Raw genomic sequence first — 22,987 nt, forward strand, 5'->3', positions numbered from 1 at the left:
GCTGAGTAAAAAACCACTCAAACTTAGTGACAAAAAATAACCATTTTAATGTGCTCATGATTCTTTGGCTAAAGAATAAAAATAGGACACACTGGGGATGACATTATATCTAAAAACGATGCAAAAGCCATAAAATGAAACGTATTTGGCTACTGCAGACTTACATTGGACTCTGCTATAAATGAAAAAAAAAATTAACTTTTGTAATAACACTGAAATTTGGTGGGGTTTTTTTTGTTATAATAGGTCTTTTGTGGATAATAATGTTACTTATGCCATAGAGTTGTGAGAATTACATAAGTTAATGATTATACTTAGAAAAGGTGTACAACACATGCAAAGCTCTACATCTGTATTTGTTTTCATGAATTTTATGAATAAGACGAAAAACATTAAATGCATCCTAATTAAATTCATTATACTCCTTCCCAAAACCTGTCCTGCTTGGTATCCATATTTCATGTTAATTGCCTGATCAATTTTAGTTCTGACCTATTTCTTACGTACTCTTCTTTTCACCCTAACTATCAAAATCCTAGTACTCCTAGCAAGGCTTATCAATCTTAATACCATTGACATTTGGGATTAGATAATTTGTTTGCAGGTTGTGGTGGAGAGGGCTGTCCTGTGCATCACACAGCAGCATCCCTGACCTTTACCCAATAGATGTTACTAGAAGCTTGCCAGTTGTGACAACACAAATATGTCTCCAGGCATTTTCCAAATGTCTTCTGAGGGGGCAGATCTCCTGTGACTGAGAATCACTGGCCCAGAATAAGTAGAGACAGAGGAAAATCTGTTGTTGTTGTTTTTTTAAATGTATTTCATACAGCACACTGTTGTCTATAGCAGAAGTTGCTCTAGTTAATTTAAACAGAAGTACATTTAATGCAAGGTATTTATAATTGTTGGGGGGTGGATCCGACTCCAGAAAAAATTCTTATAATAATGCAGCAAAACTTGTCCACTACACATCTTGTTTCTCTGCCATTATCTGTAAATTGGGGAATCAAACCACTTTCCGAGATCCTAGGTCAAGGCTATACTATTTAAGTGTTGATTCATGATAGCAAAGTGCTGTGCTTCTCACAGCCACAGAACCAGGAAGAATGCAATGAGATCTCTTATACCACTGAGAAGAAAAAAAATCTGGTATCTTCACCCTGATAAAAAGACCCTCATCAACCTAATACTAACCTATTACCTGGCTAATTATATCAGCCACCTGAGACCCCACCCCTTGGACCACCCCAATCTAATGAAAGTGGGAAAAACCCGGTAGACAGGGCTCAGAATTTGGTGGCGAGATCCCCTTGCACTCACCGGCGAATAAACCTTGATTCTCTGACTCTCCATGTGCCACTCGGTTTGTCCTCGGAACCACCCCCTATAACACTTGCTGTAACAACACATGGGCTTAGAAGCAGAAAGAGAAGATGTCTGACTTTATCCCATTTCAACTCTCCAAATCTATGTGGCTATTTCTGCTCAGGAAAAGCTAGGTCAAAGTAGGAATGGAACTAAAAGTGAAGCTGGGAAATATAGTCTTTAGCTTTATAACCTCAGACACAAAGGAGTACATGTTACAGTAGAGGTAGAAAGAGTTGGATGGCCAACTCTGCAATATCTGTCTATTACAGTAATTCAGTAAGTTATTACTTTTACAATCTGAATTTAACCTATGTTTCCAGGCTTTTAGCTGCACTTTTTTCTTTATGAAACCTAAATTTTGGTAAAACTGCCCTTTAACTTTTCTGTGCACATTCACTGAGTTCCCCAGAATACTTTTTTGGTTTTTTTTTGATTTTGCCCTTAGTTTTATGCTTTTCTGTTACTTTAGTCCACTTAGACTCTACTAACCAACTTAAAGATGCTCATTTTTAAGATAGCAAGTTAAATGCCACTTCATTGATGATTTCGTATTTAATTGTCCTAACAGGAAGTATTATATTATCTCAAGTTGCATAGATTATTTATTACCTCCATTAATACAATTTATCATGGATGATTTTTATACATATCTTTCTTATTAGAGTACAAATTTACTAAAAACATTGTCCATGAATAAAAGTTTGTTGAGTGAATATATGAAAATAGCAACTGGCTATTTTGGGGTTGCATTAACTTTACTTGCCTTGCACATTAAACAGCTATTGACACGTGCTGGTAAATACTATAACAGTAATAATGATAATCTTTGAGGAGAACTTTTAAAGTGCTCCTCAAAAAAGAGAACTACTTATTATTTAGACCATGACCACTACAAATATGCCAAGTATCTAGGAAAGTATTAATGAAAAAATATTTTTTATTATTGAATAAAATTATTTTTTAAATATTAAAAATAAAAATTTCTCAAATATCTGCCTGTTACCAACAGGTCATCAGAAGTTCTTCATTGTGGAATTTAAGAACAAATGTCTGCTAACTTACCCCTTCTGGTCATAACATAAATGACTTTTACCTAGTGTATCAAACTTGTTAATTTTCCAATATTATATATATTCTGAAAGAATTATTCATTACATTCTCACCTTCTGTAAGTAGTACAAGTAAATAAAAGAGGACCAACTAAATTATAACAAACAGAGCCAATTTTTTTAGTTCTTTTATAACAAATATATAAGCCAACATCACTTGAGTTTGGCAGAGACTCAAAGGCAAGTGGACGAGGGGAAGGCTTTATAGTGAAAAAAGAGAGAGGCTTCAGTATGTTTTGATTGAAGGTTGTCTGTATGGGAGAAAAATGCAATTTTGGCATTCTCTAGTTTATTATGGGTTGCAAATGGGGGCAAAAACTTAGGAAATTTGGCAGCTTTTGACCAAGTCCTGATGGTTCTGGGCACATTGTGGCAGAAGTTGTGATTTAGATTCCTGTCCTGGTTGCTGCCATGTTGTGGTTTGACTTCCTGGGCTTCAGAGTCAGATTTCTATTGTTGTGTAATGTCTGGCCATTTTCTGTTTGTATATTCAATCTCTCACTGCTGTAATTACATGCTCTGATATCTGGTTGTCTTTCTTCCTTCCTTATTTTCCCCTTTCCAATTTTTATTTTCTTTCCTTCAACCACAAAATATTTATGGAACACCTAGTATATGAATGACACTGTGCTGGGCTATATTATGATGACCCTTACTTCACAGAGCTTAGAGTTCACACAATTAGCATACAAGATTTTTGTTTTCAGGGGATGTAATATACTCAGATTTGACTTTATAACTGGAAGCTAAAGATGGAACTCATATACCCAAATGAAGGGCATTAGTCAAAAGAGGAGCCTTCCCAACATATAGCAACTTATTTGAAGGCCTGCAAGGAGAAAAGTACTTTATTCATTGGAGTCAATGCTAGATCATTTTAATAAGCATTAGAACTTAAAATGAGGGTGTTGAGTTAAATAGGGACAGATCGTATTTGTGGAGAATTTGAAGAACTGAGCTATATAAAACAGAGGCAAATCTTAGGAAAGGGCTCACATTTAGCCAGATTATATCTGGCTAAATGACACTCCCCTGCAGTGAGAAATAATAAATAATAGTTGACTATGAAGGATAAATTTCTTTTCTCAAACTCAAGTGGTGAACTCCTTTTCAGATAAAGCTAAAAATTTGGATCAGGCATGTAAGAATTGACAAAAAAGTGTTTTTCCACAGATAATTCCAAAGATATGAGTCTTTCCTGGATTTCCAACACTGGATAATTCTAGTCTTGATTTTACCCATATTTCCCCAAAAATACTGATGCCATAAAATATAGCTAACCTTTGGAGTTGCTGGGGCCCAAAAGGGTAAGCAAAATACTATATTGCTGAATAAAGTACACTTATATTTTATGCCATCAAGATTATGGGAAATAGACTTATATTGGCCTGTAATCATGTGGTAAGAAGTCCCAATCATTCAAAACCTGAAGTCACATTCTGTTTGCCAAGAGGTAGGCTGCATCAGTTCTGTAAGTGTGCCTTTTGCAGCCTGATTTTAACTATAAAGGCTTAGTACCAGGGGATGTGGATAGAATAGGTTTTTTAAAAAAAATTTTAATTAACACATATATTCCCAAATAGGAAAACACAAAAAGAGTATAAGCAAAGTCATTGCAGGCATCAGTGAAACGCTGAGAAGCAACTGAGAAGAATTAGGTAGACATATTTAAAAACTATGAGAGCAATTTCTGGCAAATGGTACCAAAGTTTAGGAGTAATCAAATTATACTTTTACTTTACATTATCAGAAGTTTTACTTTGTAAATATATAACTTTCACAATTAAAAACTGTATTATAAAAAGAGAAAAATGCCATATCTAAGATGTATTTAAGTGTTATATGCTAATTCTGAAAAGTATGCTCAGAATATTTTCTTTTGTGTTAAAAAGGATATGTATGTAAACATGTAGATAAATATGTATATTTGTATAAATAAATGCATGAATAAATTATATATGTACAAGTAAATATATAAATATACATGGGTATACATATCTAGACCTATGGATAGACAGATATGCTTACATATATATTCAAAAAGATCTGCGAAAATGCCCCACAAACTATGGACCATGGTTGCACATACAGACCAGAAATATGAAATAGAGATTAAGGAAATTGAGAATGATGTTTAGTTTTTTAAATTATCTACATCCCTGTGTTATTTGAAGAATATTTAGCAATGAGCAATAATGTTCTATAATTTAAAATAAGCAAATGTGTTAAATGAGTACATGGAGAAATTTAATGTGATTAATTATATAAAATTTCTGAGCAGAAAGAGAATATACAATCTATTTGAACAGGCATAAGTGATACATCATAATAAGGATTGGGGCATAAAGAAAGTAAGGGATTAGATCATAGTGAGATGTTAAAATTTGTCATTCTGCAGAATTTCAAGTATGTTTGTTAATTTTCTAACAGAAACTACCCTCTTAAGATACATTACAATGAAGTCTACATATTGTAAAGAGAATTTCTTTCCCTTGTGGTGTCATAACATTTATGTTTTGTTTCTCTATTTCATTTTTTAAAATATTATTTAAAACATATATAAGATGCAGTTGAAATAATTCAGTTAGCGTTTGACCTTGAACATACAAATAAAACCAAAATATCCTGTGTCTATTTGTACACAGGAAAAGAACTGATCATATTTTAGTTATTCTAAGAAAATAATGCCATGTAAATACCCTTTCTTTTTATAGGAAACTACTGTATATGGATTTCTTTGACATCTTACTATAAGCTCTGGTTGCTTTTGTAGTGAAAACCCAGCAATTCATCTGAAAGGTCATTCAGGACTAGGCACAATAATTTCAGCTGATCAAATCAATTATTTATACAATGAACTACAGTATGGTTCCCTCTAGAAATTACCTTATTATAACTACTCACTCCCACTGAACTCTAAGAAAAGTGACATTTTGAAATACAAAGCTTGTTCTCTTCACTGAGCTTAATACGTATCGGCATCTCTCTGTGGCTCTTTTCTCTATTGAATATCTGTCAGTCAGCAAGAGAGGGCCCATTCCCTAAGCACACTGCACAGTGGGTTTTCTTGACATGATGGAGAATTTTCCAGTTGGCAAAAGTAAAGATTGAGGGAGGTAAAGCTTTGGACTCAGCATGAAAGGTAATAGAGCTATTAGCCAAATACCAAATTCAGAGATGCCGGTAATGCACAACCAGACAGCTAAGACAGCTAAGAAGGAGATTTAATGCCCTAGGGGACACAAGTTTAGCAGTGTTTGGCACATTAAAGCATACAAATAGAGAGAGGAACATCTTTGAAAAGAGCTTTTGGTATGGAAATTAGTGTCATTTTAAATTAACAATTATATTTAGTAAATAGAGCTATTTACACACATCGAATAAGGTATTAGTGTTCCCCTAATGGTATAATTACCTAAACAAACAAATAAATAATTTGTTACCTTGCACTCTAGCTAGAATAAAATAATCATATCTGTGACCTTATATTTTATTATATTCTCTGATGTTATATTTATTTATTATAACTAATCTACTTAATGATACTATATTAATAAAGTTTAGGAGTTAGTTTTATATCTGTATTCATTTAACTTCTTATGCTTAGATGAAATTGGAGATTGCTTAAAAAATTTAAATTTTTAAAATAATATTTTAAGAAAAGTATCCTTACATTATCATTGGAGCCCCATAGTATGCTAAAGTAGATATACATTAGGTGAAGATGGAAGTTCCAATGTGGTATATCACATGGCAAATAGGAGAGCATATTAGTTGTCAATTGCTGTGCAAAAAATACCTCAAAACCTGGCAGTTTGAAACAAGTATTGTAGCAGTTCTGTAGGTCAGGAATCTGTGCAAAGATTATGTGAGTATTCTGACTAAAGATGTCTCATGTGGCTGTAATCAATGTGTTGGCCTAGACTATAGTCATCTCAAAGCTCAACTGGATAGGATGGGCTTCCAATATTTCATAAGGTTGTTAGCAGGGTTCGGTTTCTTGTGGGATGTTGAATTGTGGACCTTAGTTTCTTGCTGACCAGTTGCTGGAGGCCACCTTGATTTTCCTGTCAGCTGGTTTCCCTCAGAATGAAATGGTCAGGCAGAACTAGAAAGAAGCCACAGTCTTGTAACCTAAACTTGGGGTGACATTATACTACTTTTGTAGTACTTGATTGGTTAGAATTAAGTCACTAAGTCCAGTCTACATGCAAAGTCATAAATACCAGAAGGCAGGAATCATTGGCAGCCATCTTAGAGGCCAAGAAAATAATTTGGTCACATTAGGTTGGTTTCTAGTGGAATTGTGAATTTAAAATAGGGACAACTATTTGTATATTATTATATAATATTGGGTAAAAACTGGAAAAAATTCAATTAAGTGTCAAATTCCTATCTTAATTTTTCTTAATGTTTTTCAAACTTAATTTTCTGTAAAATTATGAACATAAAATTGTAAAGTTTAATTTGTAAAAGACTTAAATAGCTCCTAGAAAGTGCTTCATATTGTGAAGTTCTCTGAAACAGTTTAGGAAAGAAAATCTTTCAAATAGCTCTTGCAGGTTACAGTGAAAAATTTTCTTCAAAATGCAGTTGTCATGAATTATGGACAGGTGTTCTCTAGAGCTTAGAAGACAGCATGTGTCCAGCTAGCTCAATTTATAAACAACAAAAGGTAGTGACAGGAATATCAAGAGTAAACGTAGACACCATCCACAATTGACTGTCAGACACATGACAGACTAACATATGCATGTACGTGTATCTGTTTGCATAGTATACATCACTCTTACTAGCCAAAATAATGTAAGCAAATAAATGAAACATTATAGTCCAATAAATAAGAGAAACAAAAGCAACACATGCTTACACAATCAAAAATGTACAATTTTCTAAAATAAAATTGACTTTACTTTTATTTAGTTCAAACTATTTAACGTGAAGACTTTTAGTGGCGTTTCTTGACAAACAAGAGTCTATAATATATTATATCCAGGAGAGGATTATTTGAGGGTTAGTCAACATCAACTTGCACTTCTGTATGCTATTTTAGTAGCTAGTTAATATTTCTAGTGATGAACTATTCATACTATCAGAAAATTGACAAAGATAATGCTAATAGCCTGTTCCATTCATCATCATTTCTAATGCTCTCCTTGTTTCTACCCTTGCTCAACTATACCCTGTTCAAGATGGCAGCTAGAATGATCTTATTACAGTTTATGTTAGTAACAAGTGTTTTGTTTTTCCCTTGGAGTGTGATGAGAAGCCATTGGTTAAAATCCACCAATGTTTTCCTGTTTCACTACTAGGAAAAACACAACTCATTGATGTGATCACAAGAATCTGCAACATCTAGTTGCTGCTCTCTCTCTAATATCTTCCTATTTTGCTCCACATTTTTTCATTCTATTCCAGACACAGTGGCCTTGATTCCACTTCTCTGGAATTTAGCAGGGGTGTTTCCTCGTGCCTCATGCCATTGTTCTTGTTTTCTTTACCAAGATCCTGTTTTTCAAGATATTCACATGGATCCCTATCACCTTTTGCTTACACCAAGCACTTGCTTAAATATCTCCTTCTCAGTAGGGCCTTGCCTGCCCGCCTTATTTAAAAGTGAATTCTACCTCTCAGTTCTCTATCCCAATTTCTGCCTTGTTTTACTCCATAAGTTCTCACCAGCTAATGTATTATAGCACTTGTTTTGTTGATTTTCTGTCTTCTCACTTGCCCACTGGAAAGTAAGCAATATAAAGGGAGGGCTTTTTGTCCCTTTGCTTCATTGGTATGTGTCAAACACTAGAATAGTAGTGCATGGTACCAAGTAGGTTCTCAAGAAGTATTTTGGAATGAATACAGAGTTTGACCATAAGTATTCCTTTTGGGGAATGGCTTTCAGCATTTAAAGTGTGTCTGTGTGTATGTGCATTTTCCTTACCCAAAGCACAAATTTATCACTGGTATCTTCTTAATGTAATAACCTAACCGTTTGCTAAGAATGTACAAGTGTAGGTGGTTTGGGCATGTTTGCATCAGTGACTCTCAGAGCCATTGGAAATCTTCCCTCCACCTAATTCTGAGCCTGAACTCTCCAATGCTGATATGTCTGTGGGCAGCATGTCCTTGTCAATTTCTAACACTAAAACATTACCATATCCTCTCTCCCCTACCACCTCTTGAAAAACTTCCCCACCAATTACCACCAGGAGGCTGCCTCCCAAACTTACAATGTAAATGTTCTACATATCAACTTAATCCTTTAGGTAACCTAGAAAAACTATCTTAATTTTAAAAAGTAGAGGAAAAAAGTATAAAACTCAAAGTTACAAATTAACTCATCTGTTATTTTATGTGCAATTAGAAAAATGGCACATTATCATTTAAAAAATCTAGAAATAAGGAGCCAAAGTGGATCTTTGAAAGTTTGTGAGTACAACTCCCCTCCTCTAGAAAGGTTAAGATCTCAATTACTCAAGGTAACTCCTACCTTAGTAAGCATTTTTCCAATTAAATGACAGTTATAGTGATAAAGTACCTGCCCTGTCATAAATGAACCCCTCTATGTTTGCTATTTAACACTGTAACCCTTTGGTAGTCGTTTCTTGGAGTATATTAACGTGTAGTGTCTTCTTTCTAACAGCCTCTCAGTTTCCTAATTGACTTTCTATCTTAAAATGACAACGAGCAAGGTTTATCTCCCATTGCTTTAAGTATTTTTTAATTTCTCTAAGCAATGTTTCATAGTGTATAGTGTTAAAATATCAAACATCTTGGTTATATTTATCCATAGGACTTTTATATTTATTGATGCTTTTGTAAATGTATTGTGTTATTTGATTTTACTTTGAAATTGTTCTTGCTAACATGTACAATTAATTTTTGTATGTTTGTCTTGATTCCTAAACACTTTCTAAACTTGCTTATATTTCTATTAAATGTTTTGTAGATTCCATTGGACTTTCTGCATAGATAATCAGGTTGTCTGAAAATGCAAACCATTTTATTTATTGCTTTACAACCTGAGAATTCTGTATTTCTTCTTCTTACCTTATTTCACAGGTTAGAATCTTGATTATAATGCTGAAAATAAGTGATGATAGTGTTTTATCTATTGTATATAAGTGAAATACAGTTGTTAAATGTATACAAATGAGTGACATGGCATTGGTTGAACCTCTTTTTAGAAGCTTTTTGTAAGTGATATATTTCCTAAACAAATATTTCTAGTGTAGGGGCCAAGTGAAAACTTCCACTTCATCCTCTGAGGGTTTGCTGAAAAATCAACTGACGAAGGCAGTTTAATAGGAGAAAAGGCATACAAATTGATTAATGTGCATGGGAGAGAGCCGTAAGGTGATTATCCCAACCTCCCAGTGGTGTACAGAAACATGTTTACTATCTTGAGGTTACAGAAGAATTAGGGGCTCAGGAGAACAGGTAAAAATAGGTTACGGTGGTAAATCAGGTGATAGTGGCTAGACAAGTCATGGGAGAAAGAGAAGAGGAGGCCTGGCTAGCAAAGGTGGTGGTGTTACATGGATGAAACCTCAGAGGTAGCAGCCCTCAAAGAGAATAGAGGATAAATTTTTCTTTCAGACCTTTAAAGGTGTCAGACTCTCAGATAATCTTTCCTAGATCTGGACAAAGGAAGGCTTTGGAGAAAGCCTGGCTGCATCAATGCAGATTTTCTCTAGAGATGCAAATCTCTCCCCCAAAGAGTATCAGGGCTACTTCTGTTTGCAGGCCCTCTGAACTGTCATCACAAATTATGTCAGAGAAGTATATTTTGGGGTGACATATTTTAGTTTCTTTCACTAAAAACACTTTAAAATATATTAAGTATTTCCTAATAAATAACAAGATCAATGTCAGCATAGCAAAATTAAAATTTGACAGTAAATTATATTTACATACCTTCCGTTCCCAGTAGAAGTAGCACACCATATATTTTTCAAAGAACAATCATCACATTTACTATTTATTGCTGACAGTGTACTTTGCCATAGATAACATTATGAGGGATGACCTGACATTAAACATATAAATGTCATTTAAATATTGGTTAGAAAGATATATGCAAATTGTATAGGTGTGTATAAGAAATGGATACCTTGCTGAAGAATACCAATAATTAGAAATTGTATTTAATAATAAACATAACATTAGTATCCATTATAAACTTAATGTAGATGTTACCATGATTTTTATAATATCTTCTTCTGGAAAATAGAAGAGAATGAGGACATCATCAGAAACCTACCTAAAAAGTGATTTGTAAATTAAACCTATAAAATATAAGTATAGGTTTAGAAATAAAAAAAATAGCATCAAATGCCCCATTTACTGACTGTTTATGTCATTGTGAACATGTAATTCCTTATTATTTTATATTTTTATTCATAAGTTTTTCTTTTTGAATTATAACAGAAATGTAGCTATGTGGTGTTTACTACCAATGAAGAATGCTCTAGCAAAAAGCAAGAATATATTTCTGAATATATGCAATATTAAATGTTTTAATTTGATTTTGTTACTTTTGTTTATAAAGTCATTGTAACAAGAAAAAAAACTAATACTATTGTTAGATTTGTTTTAATGATATGGTAATTGTTTATATACATAGTGTAATTATTAGGCTTTTTTTCATAGCTGAAACACTTGAAGAAAATTTACTATTTTAAAGTAAATAAACATGTTCAATGATTTGAAAATATAAATTTCAGCCCAAATTGTTTTAAACTCTAAATTGTTTAAGTTGAATGCATTTTATTCTATTAAAAATTCGTATACCATTTTCTTTTTTGTAAATAATTTCAAAGGACAGTAAATACATGTGCATGAGTATGCAATTACTCTAAGTTTTCTAAATCATAATAAAAACTATTTAGTTGTCTTATCTACTTTTGCAATTACTAGGAAGAAATATATTTTCAAAACCTACTGGTGACAACCTATCACCTTGTATTTCCTAGCCTGGTACCAAAATCAAAATACTTTACATCTTTTTCTTACTTCTTGAGCATTTTGGAGCAGAAACCTGAATTAAAGAAGATTATATAGTTTTGTGCTATAATTCAAAATTTTCAATTCATTGAATTAGACATTTGATTTAATCAGTTATCAGTTTCAGATCTAGTCCCTGAAAAGTATCGTCTTGTCAAGCTTTCTTTCAGAGATGTGCAAAAACAAAAATCCCAAACTTGTATTCTATAAGAATAATTAATTTACTATTTTCCTCTATAAAATTCAGTAGATGATCTTACCCTCCACCTTGTGACTTTTGCTAATGTCACCACCACTACTGAAGAATCCTTAAGTAGAAAGAAGATAATTAGTTCCTATTTCATCTTTTAGAAGTAATCTGAATTTAACTTCTAAGTTATCACATTACTGTCACAAATTTTTAATTAAGCATTTTATGCTAATTATGATTTCTTACCTTTCTGTTATTGGCATACAAATGTAAACCAATAATGAATTCGTATTTCTCTTTAAAGGATTAAGTTTGACTGCCCATGAACTAATGAGTTTTAAAAATCATGCAATTTCAGTTGCCTCAAGCTTTTCTACAACTTATTCATTGCTTTAATAGAAATGATTCAGAAGCTCTTTTGTATCAGAGGAATCGTGAATTCTAAAATAACCAAATGACTTCTTACTATAGAAAGTCCTATAAAATACAAAAACAATGGGATATTTACTTTAAAATTTAAGCCATTCATTTAGGAACTATTGTTCAACATTTAAAATTACATAAAAATAAATAATAATGAAGATTCTATTAATAAAAGGAAATATATTGTCTCACAGAAGGTTGAACTTGCTTTATAAATGTGAATTGTTCAGTCAAATCATTTTATCCTAATTTTAAACTTAAAGTTTTTGTCTAACTAATTGTCCATTCTTCTGACTCCAAAAAAGTTTTATGTTAAGTAGTTTTCTGTTTGTTCCCTATAGAAATATACCAAAGAGATTAGAATTTTTTCTCCTTGAGATCCAGAGATAAGTTATAGTTTAAGAAGGAGAATTACAAATGTGCTACATGACTCATATCACAGTCACATCTCTGCCAATGTTTAAAGCATTGCCAGAGTTTCAACAGCTTTTAAATATTATTTATTTTTACACCTCCACTTCCAAAACTTCCACTTAAATAGAATGTTTGCCAATCAAAGACTGTGTCAGGCTTCTATCTTGCACTCCACAAAATATATTCTCCTTTCCCTGCTGAGAAATGTTGGCGTATGTGTTCCCTTGTGACAAGTTTATGAATGCATAGCCTTTGTTAATTTTGTCTCAAACTTTTTGTTTGTTTGTTTCACTCTGACAGATCATGAAGATACTTTTTGTGGGTCTAGTTGATATGAAAATGTTTCATAAAGAAGGCCCCTTTTCTTGGAATCTTCATGGAATGGCTATTTTCTACCTGGTTTATTGTAAAAAAAACAAATGAAAATGTATTTTGTGAGATGTGTGCTGGATTAATGTTTCTACTGTATTCCCTTCTACTGTAGTGTAATTGCCTCACCAGGAAGTCCAATAATCATTAAGTAGGTCTTTAACTAGATTCTGACCTTTTTGATTATTTTAGGTTGACATTTTGGTGACCCAGATGGGACCTGAAGTGAGTCTCCTGTGATCCCTGGTGCTGCATCGATAACCAGGGTATCGATAGCAGCAGGAACGGCTTTTTGTTCTCCCTACCTCACCACAGGGAGCTGGCAGGGGCTGCTGTTGAGGCTCCTCTTGGGTTTCAAGTCTCCCTAATTTTTGGTTTGAGATTGAGGTATTCTTTAAGCAGCCTCATTCCATGCTCAAGGAAGCGAAAATTGAATCTCTGCTTTCAAGGTAGAAGTTTCATTTTTGTTCTGTAGAGATTCCTCTGCATGTGGATTTGCAAGTTTTCCTTTTTTCTGAGGTTAAGAGTTGTTTGTTGAACAACTTATTAGAGTTTGTACAGCCTTTTCTCTTGTTCAGATTTTGGTCAGGGAAGGAAATGGTTTCTCTGAGAAGAGAAAGTGAATGTTTCGTGGCTTGAGTGAAATTTGCACTTTTAAAAAATGATCTAAAGTCTGAAGCTTAGTTTATGTGGCATATCTAAAGTTACTTTTTCAGTGACTAAAACCAATGAGAAGCTTTCTGTGAGGATAAGATTAAGTCACAAGACAAGGAACACTATTCCTCCCAGACAGAAGGCACCTCAAGTGACTAAGGTCTCAAGAGAGAGTGTTTGAGCTCATTTTCATGATATGAAATGGTTCCATAGGGAATCCCCAAAGAAGAACAAACAGGGAATCTTGCTTCACCTGGTGGGCATATAAAGGGCTGATCTCTAGTGCCTTGGGCACTCACAAATACTCGGTTTCACCAAGACACTTAAAAGGAGAGAAGTGATTCATGGGTGACAACTGGAGGAGTAACTCCTGGTAAGCAGCACACCAGATACAAAACATCTTTCCCCTTTGGTCTTCGACCACTTAGAAAGAAAACCTGAATTATGCGCAGTTGTTCATTTAAGACCCAGTCATCCTCCTTGAGAAGAGAACCACCTTTAGAAACTTCAGCTGGATTGATATACAGTACTTCTGGTACCACTTCCTGTCAATAGCTAGAAAAATGGTCTTACTTAACCTGTGAAGACTCCAAACCACAATGGCCAGCATGAGGTGACTTTGAAATAACTAAATTAATTTATTTACATGCACAATTAGAAATAGCTGGCACTAAAGTTAAACAAACTAATTGGGGGAGTTACTTCCAATGGTACATAGACACCTCTGAAAGAGGCTCTGACAAAGTTTTCTTCTACAGGAATAAAACAAAAGGCTCTCTAAAAGTGTTTCTGAATTAAAGAAAATTCTGAAGCTGCTTCTCCTCCTGCTTTCCCCTCTTTTTATTCCTTATGATCTGACCTGCCTTGGCCAGACTTGCCTTCTCTTCCTCCTCCTCCCCTTCCTCCCACTCTTACTTTAGCTACATTTTGTGAACCGCCAGTATCTGGTAGAGGAAAATCTGCCTTAATTTATCAACCATGATCAAAGGTAGAACTTAAAGGCATAATTCAGAAATTTTCTGATGCCCACCAGGACCCTATTGGTTTTGCCAGGGAATTTGAACTAAATATTCAAGCTTATGACCCTGGTTTTTCTTATTTGTATAAACTAATCCACATCTTAGTATCAGAAAGTGAAGCTAAAGATTGGGTAGCTACAGCAAATTAGAGGAACTCCTTGGGGGACTTTCATAAATTGCAACTAAAACAACTATCCACCCAGTCTGCTTTCTTTATTTTCCTGTATCTGTATCAGACCAGATGTTGCTCTGAACAGGGACCCCTTGACAGTCACAACTTCCCCATAGTATGTTAATTATGCCTTTCCTGAAGGGAGTATAAACAAACAACAACAACAACAAAAACCCTGGCTAATCAGACTATTGTAACGATGCAGCAAGCGTTACACAGATACACAGAAAGATGTTGAAATTCTGTTCAATTTCCCTGAACTTTTGTCTCTATAAACTATCCGAAACTTTTATGCTTTGGAATACTAACTTCCATTCTTTGGAATCTGTGGTTTCCCAGGCAGCCAGTCCTCAATCTTTGTGCTTTAATAAACTCTCTTTAAACAAGATTCTGACCCTTTTGATTAGTTTAGCTTGACAGAAGCAACTTTCTTCAGTTACACTTGGCAGTTTTGGATGGCTGCAAAGGTAAAGGAGCTGTTTGGGGATATTTCAAAACAGGAAGGATTGTTTGATGTTAAGGGTTGGAGAGTTTTCTGTGGTCAGCTATTTCCTGAAAAGTGGAAGTCATTGGGTTGCTTTGTATTTCCTCTGGTCAAACTGTCATAGTTATAATGGTCCTTATTAGGGTGGTGGCTATGAGGGCAGGCAAATTCTGTTCAGATTTATTTTCTTTCTATGCATTCTTCTTTGGGAAAAATACAGCATAGTGTCTACCTCTGAAGCCAGACTACATTCAAGGCATTACTAGTCAATTTTTTTTATTTTCTGTATAAAAGAGGGTAATAATATCAACCGTATTTGAGCTATTACAGATTTGTAAAAGGACTAAAGTAGACATAATAGACATGCTAATAGTTTCCCAGTTTTTCCCTTTCCTTCTACCATTGCCACATTTTCTTTTTTATTCTTTTCTTTCTTTCTTTTTTTTTTTTTGCTATCTACCTCCCTTGTCCTGTGAACTTTTACTAGCCAATAATCCTTTCAAGCTGGCAAAAATGTTTCCAGAAAATACTGTTGTGGTAGTTTTCAGTATCGCACCATTGCACCAATGATCCCAAGCAAAAGGCACAAAAATAGGACCAACTTTCAACTGCCAGTTTCAGCTAAAGCAGAAACTGCTGCTTAAGCCGAAATCATGAAGACAAGCATGTAACTTTCCCTAAGGTATAAAAACCTTGACCCTTTAGTGGGTGCACTCTGGGTCTTCAGGTATTACTGGATGCATTCACTTCATCTGAATAAATCCTTTAAGTTACTTAAATGATTTTCTTTCTGATAGATATGTAAATGTTGTCTTGCCTGGTGGTGATTATAATTGACTTTCTCCCCACCGTGGAAAAATCAGTTTTTTCCCTATTTGCAATTCATCTCAACAGTCCTTCACTCCCTGTAACTTTGTGCTGTTTTGACTTTTCTTTGAACTGATATAACATCTGCCTAGTTTGCTCATATTATATGAGTAAAATAAATTATTTAATATGTGTTCATTATACTGTATACAAGTCATGATTTTACCTTTTTCTGAAAACTATCTTTTAGCATCTCTTTGTGACCTTTCTAAATGTATCAGAACAGTTTCTGAATGTATAAAAGTCTTATTTCTTCAAATGCATTTAAAAGATTATCTTATGTATGAAATTTCTGTACTGAAGCAAGAATATGAAACAAAATACAAATGTTTGTATCAGATTTGTATCCAGACAAGCAGACAAAATGACAGAGTATGTCCCAGTAATTGGTGACCTTCATTTCCCTGAGTTTTATCAATTGATCCTCTAAAAATTAAAAATGAATAGTTGAATAAATAGAATTCTTGCACCCTAATAACCCTTAGTCACACAACAGATAAATGCATTACAGTGGGAGAGAGTTCATAATAGTCTTACCACATGTAATAGCTGTGAAGAAGAGAAAATGCTTGGGACCAGAGCAGATAGACTAAAGTAAAGATACATTATACTTGAGAGCTAATGCTGAGCAGCAAAAGTGTGAGAAAGGAAAGGAATCTCTTATACCTATGTTACACTTACATCTCCATTGGAAATGATTTCTCCTTCCAATACAAAATGCTCAACACTGGGAACTACAAAACCATCCCTTGTTGGAGTCTATCAATGGCTGTCAACAGCAATTTTCCTTTTCTGATGAACACAAAGTAAACACTAAAATAGCAGTTATTGAACATTGTTTTTCTTCTCAGGTAATCTGAATACTGTATTCAGCACTTAAAATTTTATTGCCATAGGGAAATATCAAAATGCTAACTCTTGGATGCATGTTGTAGGTTTGCATGTTGTAGAACTGATTATTACAGATTTTTCACATGGCATGCATGGAAGAGTTTCATCATTTTAATTCATTTCCCATTAGTAGGATATTTTCTCAGAATTTGTTTCATATACAAGTAGTGTTTGTACTATTCTTATAAGCATTAAACATTTATATTAAACCATTCAGCTATTGCTTTTTTATTATTTCAAAGAATGTCTGTTATCAGATAAAGACCTAAAAGTCTCTGATTGGAGAGAGGACAAGAGAAAATAAAGAAAGATTAAAAGAGAAGAAAGAAAAAAAAAAAAAAGGGAAGGAATCTACTAAAGTATAGAGGACATTAACAAAGAACACAATAACAACACACCAGCAAGAAAGCATGTGATTCATGGATTACTTGAAATTACAATTGATTAGCTCTGGTTTGTAAGAAAATACTATAATAAATATTAGAAGACCAGATATCTATTCTAGTTTTATTGCTCATTGGCTGTTATTTTTTAACACATCACACACATACACTCTACAGTCTGTTTCTTCAGTAGTAAATGTTAAGGTTGGATTAATTTAGTGATTTCCAAAGTTAATGAGTAGTATGGACTGTAATAAAGTTTTTACCTGCCTTTGATAAAATTAGAAATATAGGAAAAGTGTGATGTTTTCTTTTTAATAAACATGTTAAATTTGAGACTGTCTCAATTATGAAATTCTATCTTCCATATTATATAGAGATTCCTATAGTTTAGGATTAGATTTATGTGCAAAAAACCCATATGTTAAAATTTGAGATATTTATTAGATTTGTAAGTGGAGCTTTTGGTATATAGATGGATATAGGGTTTCTTCATAAATCATAGGCTTTTAAAAATTACTCGTTACTCCTAGTCAGTCCTTGTTCCCTAACCTATGCACTGAAATAGGGCCATCCTCACCAGCTTCAATGGTTTGAATGTGTCCTCTCCAAAATTTAGGGGTTGTCAATGTGATAGTATTAAGAGTTGGGGCCTTTAAGAGGTGATCAGGCCATGAGGGCTTCTTCCTCATAAATGGGATTAAGGCTTTTATAAAAGAGGCTTTTTGGCTTCAGCTAGTTGCCCTTCTGTCTTTGTCCAGGTGAGAACATAGCATTCTTCCTCTCCAGAGGATGTAGCCCTTACCAGACAACCAAAGCTCCGTTGATCTTGAACTTCTCAGCCTCCAGAACTACAACAAAATAAATTTCTGTTCTTTGTAAATTACTTAGCTGTGGGTAATTTGTTACAAAAGCACAAATGAACTAAGACACTGGCTCTTAGACTCCTGAAATTTGAATTGATAATTCACAAATAGAAGGGAGAATCATTAAGGAATATAGGGATACTGCATTGCTAATTTTTGTTGTTGTTCATTCATGAATCCACTATATTGTTTTTATGTAGTAGATACAGAATTTTTGTTGGTTGATTGTTTTTCATAAGTTGATGATTTATATAATTCTAATTAGAGGACACTGAGATTAGCCTGACTCATTAAGACTCTGAATAGAATCTGAATCTTCCCCTTGCTTCGAAGGGCACCCTAGAACCCTACCCAAAATTCACAACTAGTGTTAAATAGGCTCTTGATTATTTTTTTCTCTTATTTCCATTGCAATCCTGAATAAAATTGAAAAAAGAAAAATATTCTGAAAAGTAGAAAATTCTTTAGCGTAAAGAAAAACTGGCACCAACTCTCTGGTCTAAGGCATGAGGAATTAATATTCACTCCTCTTCTGTTATTAAATGCATTAGCTAGATTCTGTCACTACTTAAACTTCTTTCTGTGTGAAATTTATTACCTCTTTTTGGTTTCTAACTCATTTACTAACCATTACTTCAATAATTATTTATTCTCTACCTATTATATTTTAGTGTCACTATGAATGAGGCATGAATGAGGCAATAATAGGAGCAGTATAGCTTTTCAAGGAGCCTGATGTCTATTGTGAGATATAAGAATATTAACAACTAAGACCTATTATAGCCTTTAGGCATTAGAAACACCAAGAATAATTTTTATTGGATACATACATTGTGCATATTCTCAGATTCCCTTTACCATCTACTTCCTTTATCTTTGTTACTGCCTACATAAAATGAATTACTCATCTACCTCTAGATGTGAATGAAATGCCCTACTGTAGAATATGCAACTTGGGTTTTGATCAGCGTCTGAACAAAAATTATGCTGTCTGGAATGCTAGTTCCCCATGTTATAACTTTGACTAATGCAAAAGAGGGATCAAAGAGAACAGGGGCCAATATACTCCTCTCCTCTTTCTCCTCTATGGAATACTGCTAGATATAGTTTCTTCTTGCAAACTTTCCAGATCAACAACATGCTGAGCAAACACACCTGAAGAACAGCTCAATGGAATTGTCTGAGCAGAGGTCACGAGATTGTCTTCAACAGAGACAGGGTTGATCAAGACCATCAACTATAATTAATCAGCAATCATCTAAAGCTGAAAACCCCCCTTTTAAAGTTCTGTACTTCTGCTTATAGATAGGACAATGGTTCTTTCAGACAAGAGTCTCCTGTCCTCATCATTTGCTGGAAAATTAATAAACTTCTCTTTCCTTATTCTCAAACCACTTATCCTCGTTCTTCATTCAGCTGCGGGGACAAATACCAAGCTTTAGGTAACATTAAGGGCAGTTTACCTGCATATGGGTTATATGATTGTATTTTGCACAAAATCTCCCAATCTAGGAATTAAATAGATGCCATGTTTGTTCATCAGGCCATTATCACTAGTTTAGAGCTGTCTCTTCCCAAACTTAAGGGACATTTTTATTAAATGCACTTGATATAAGATATAGGCAGCCCTGTCTGTGGGCTTGCATTTTATCTATCTATATTGCTATAGGAACAATTAAATTTAATGTTATTATTATAAATAATTCCAAAGGAAAAATGAATCATACAATCTTACCAGTCAGTCTGATTTAAAGTATTTAAAATATAATCAATTAGAATTAAAATAACTTTAATTTTTGAAGACTATAGACCTATACTTAGTTAGAAATGGGGTGAAAGCAGAAAGAAATCCTTTTCTCCAAAACATGGTTGCCTAAATCTCCATAAAAGCCTTTTTACCTCTAATGCTTATGAACACTGTATCTATGACAAACATTGTTTGTCATAGATGAACACATAAGCATGTAATTGAATCAATAAATGAATTTTGACAGGTCAGTAGTCTTTGGTTGATTCAAAAATCCAGTATTTTTATAAAGAAGAATAAGCTTTGTGGCATATCTCATTAATTAATAAAAGATTATAGCAGTCTCTGGTAAAATTTTCAATATAAGAAACATTCAGACTTCCTTCTAGTGCTTCTCACATTATAGATGACTAGATACTATGAAAAGCCCTCACAATGAAAAGATAACCCTGGGTAACTCACAACACCTACAATATATTTTTTATATATTTCCGGTGTAGGTACATTGTGTGGGGACTATGTGTAGCTGTGGCTAGTGATGGGGCTCAGAAAACAGTACCCCAAAATGAAAGCCTCAGAAGCAAAAGTTCTTCTCTGACCTTCTCCTGTCTTCCTACCTCTCAGTCCTATTTTTCCCTGAGGCTAGCTATAGAAACTAGAATCCCTCTTCCCCAAGGTGGGTCATAAAACCAGAACCCCTTTGCCCAAAGCCAGCCATAAAACGTAAATTTATTCTGTATAAAAACTGGCCATAAAGAAATTATCTGACCTACATTGTTTTACGGTAGGTCATAAGATGCCAATTCCAGAGAGATTCCTGCCCCACACTCAGAAGGAAGGAATGCTTGCTCAGAGAGGCCAAGAAAAATCTAGACAGAAAGAACTTGCTGCGTTTTCTCATTCGGTCTATTAGCGTTAGATCATACCCTTTTTGACCAATCATATTGCTACACGGCTGCCCATAGTTTGCTGAACCTTAGCATAAAAATGGACAATTTCCCCTGTATCTTTGAGTTTTTATTTTGAAGGCCCACATGTATACATGTTGAATAAAAATTTGTATGCTTTTCTATCTTTGTAATCAATCTGCCTCATGTCAGTGATTTTTCAGAGAATTTTTATCGGGCCAAAGGCCTTGTTCCCTATACCAGACTCAGGTAAGAAAGAACGGGATTCAGAGGCAAGAAGACAGGAGAAGGTCCGAGAAAAAGTTTTGCTTCTGAGGTCTTCAGTCTGGGGTACTGTCTTCTGAGGCCCAATAATTTCAATGGAATTTTCCTTCCCTTCTACTTTGAAGGCTTGATAATTTGTACCTATAAAACAAACTAACAATAGGCAGATTAGCAGGAGAAAAGGCATACAAATATAGGCACATGTACATGGAAGCTACACAAAATATGAGATTCAAAAAAGCACCAGATGACTGAAGTTTTTATACCATACAGAAAAGTATAGGTACTTGGAGTTCCTAGGGGGAGGTGGTGATAAGCTATGGGAGAGTCAGGGTAGGAAATGAACTACAAACCGAGACTGTTGTCTTATTATGCAACTAATAAGAGTCCTAGGAAAATATGCCTCAGAAAAATATATGACATTCTGCAGCAATCTCTGGGAAGGGCTGTCAATATGACCTTTCTGAGATCCAGATAAGGCAGATAAGGGGGCCTCAGAGAAAGTCTGTTGGCATTTGATGTTTTCTTCACTAATGTAGATGTCCTCTATAGATGCAAATCTCCCACACAGAAAGGCAGCCTTTCAAGCTATTCCTGTGTCTGCAGCCCCTCTAAATAGTCATCTCAAAATGGACCAATAAGCACACTTTGGGTGGCATATTTTAATCTCCCACACTGGTTTAGCACAAAGTAAGATAAATTTGTATCACCTTCCATCCCCTAATTAGATCAGAATATTTTGTTCCCCATAGTTTAAGTCTATCTATGATTTCAGTTATATTAGTTCCCCTAGAGTAGATCAGACTCTGAAAGACAGATTTTCATTAGCTAACCTCAGAGAAAACTGACTATTAAACCAATCAGAGCATAGAGCTTTCTAGTATAATAACTAGAATAGTCTTCACTCCTTTTCTTAATACTGTAACAGTGGAAGGGAGGCTCTGCATGACTAGCTCCATTTTGCTTCTGACCCTCTGCAGTAATATTCTTTAGCTTAAAAGCTTCTGCTTAGCTCTGCATGTAGGCCACCTAATTACAGAAAGAATTTGGTTTTTAGTTCAACTCTAGAAAAAACATGATAACTATCCCTTTCCCAAAACTAACTTGTGGGATGATAAGGAGAGTATGAACACAAGTAACAATGCTATATTAAAGATTTATAGGAACATCATGACCTGACCTACTCATCCAAAGTTCACTGACCAAAAGCAAAGAAGTTTTATAACCTCCCCAGACCCTCACTGATGCCCAGACATGTGTGGTTCTCAGTTACCTCTTAAAACTCCCCCTGGTCTTCCCCTTCCCTTAACATAAAAAGGAGCCTAATGTTCATACTAACTTAAGATGGTTCTATAGGTCATTAGTTCACCGTCGTCTCAGTTTGCTGGATCTCTGAATAAAAGTCACTTTCCTTGCCCCAACAGCTTGTATGTCAACTTTTTGTCAGTCCTGTGGTAAGTAGTACAAGCCTGGACTCAGTTACAATATCAGGCTTTCTGGAAACTGATGAAGTAATTAGAAGTTTGTTTGGTGGTTGTAGAGTAATTACATAGTGATAATTTATATGAAACAACAAAGAAATATTCAGAAGTAATTTCTGATTATTTAAATGTATAACTTTATTCTTAGTTTATTCTTTATTCTTAGGATAGAGTATCTTTACTTGCTGTCAGCTGAGAAAGATAGAAATTCACTAAATAAAATGTCTACAAGATTATAGCAGGATTTCTAAGAAGGATGATTAAATTGCAGATGCATAGGGAGAAGTTTCTGCTAGTGGGTCATATTTGTATTTTAAGAGAAAGAATTTCATGGATCATAGGTTCAAGCAAATGCCGATTGTGCCAAACATT

Source organism: Lemur catta, chromosome 5, assembly GCF_020740605.2.
Source record: "Lemur catta isolate mLemCat1 chromosome 5, mLemCat1.pri, whole genome shotgun sequence".
In the NCBI taxonomy this organism is placed as follows: Eukaryota; Metazoa; Chordata; class Mammalia; order Primates; family Lemuridae; genus Lemur; species Lemur catta.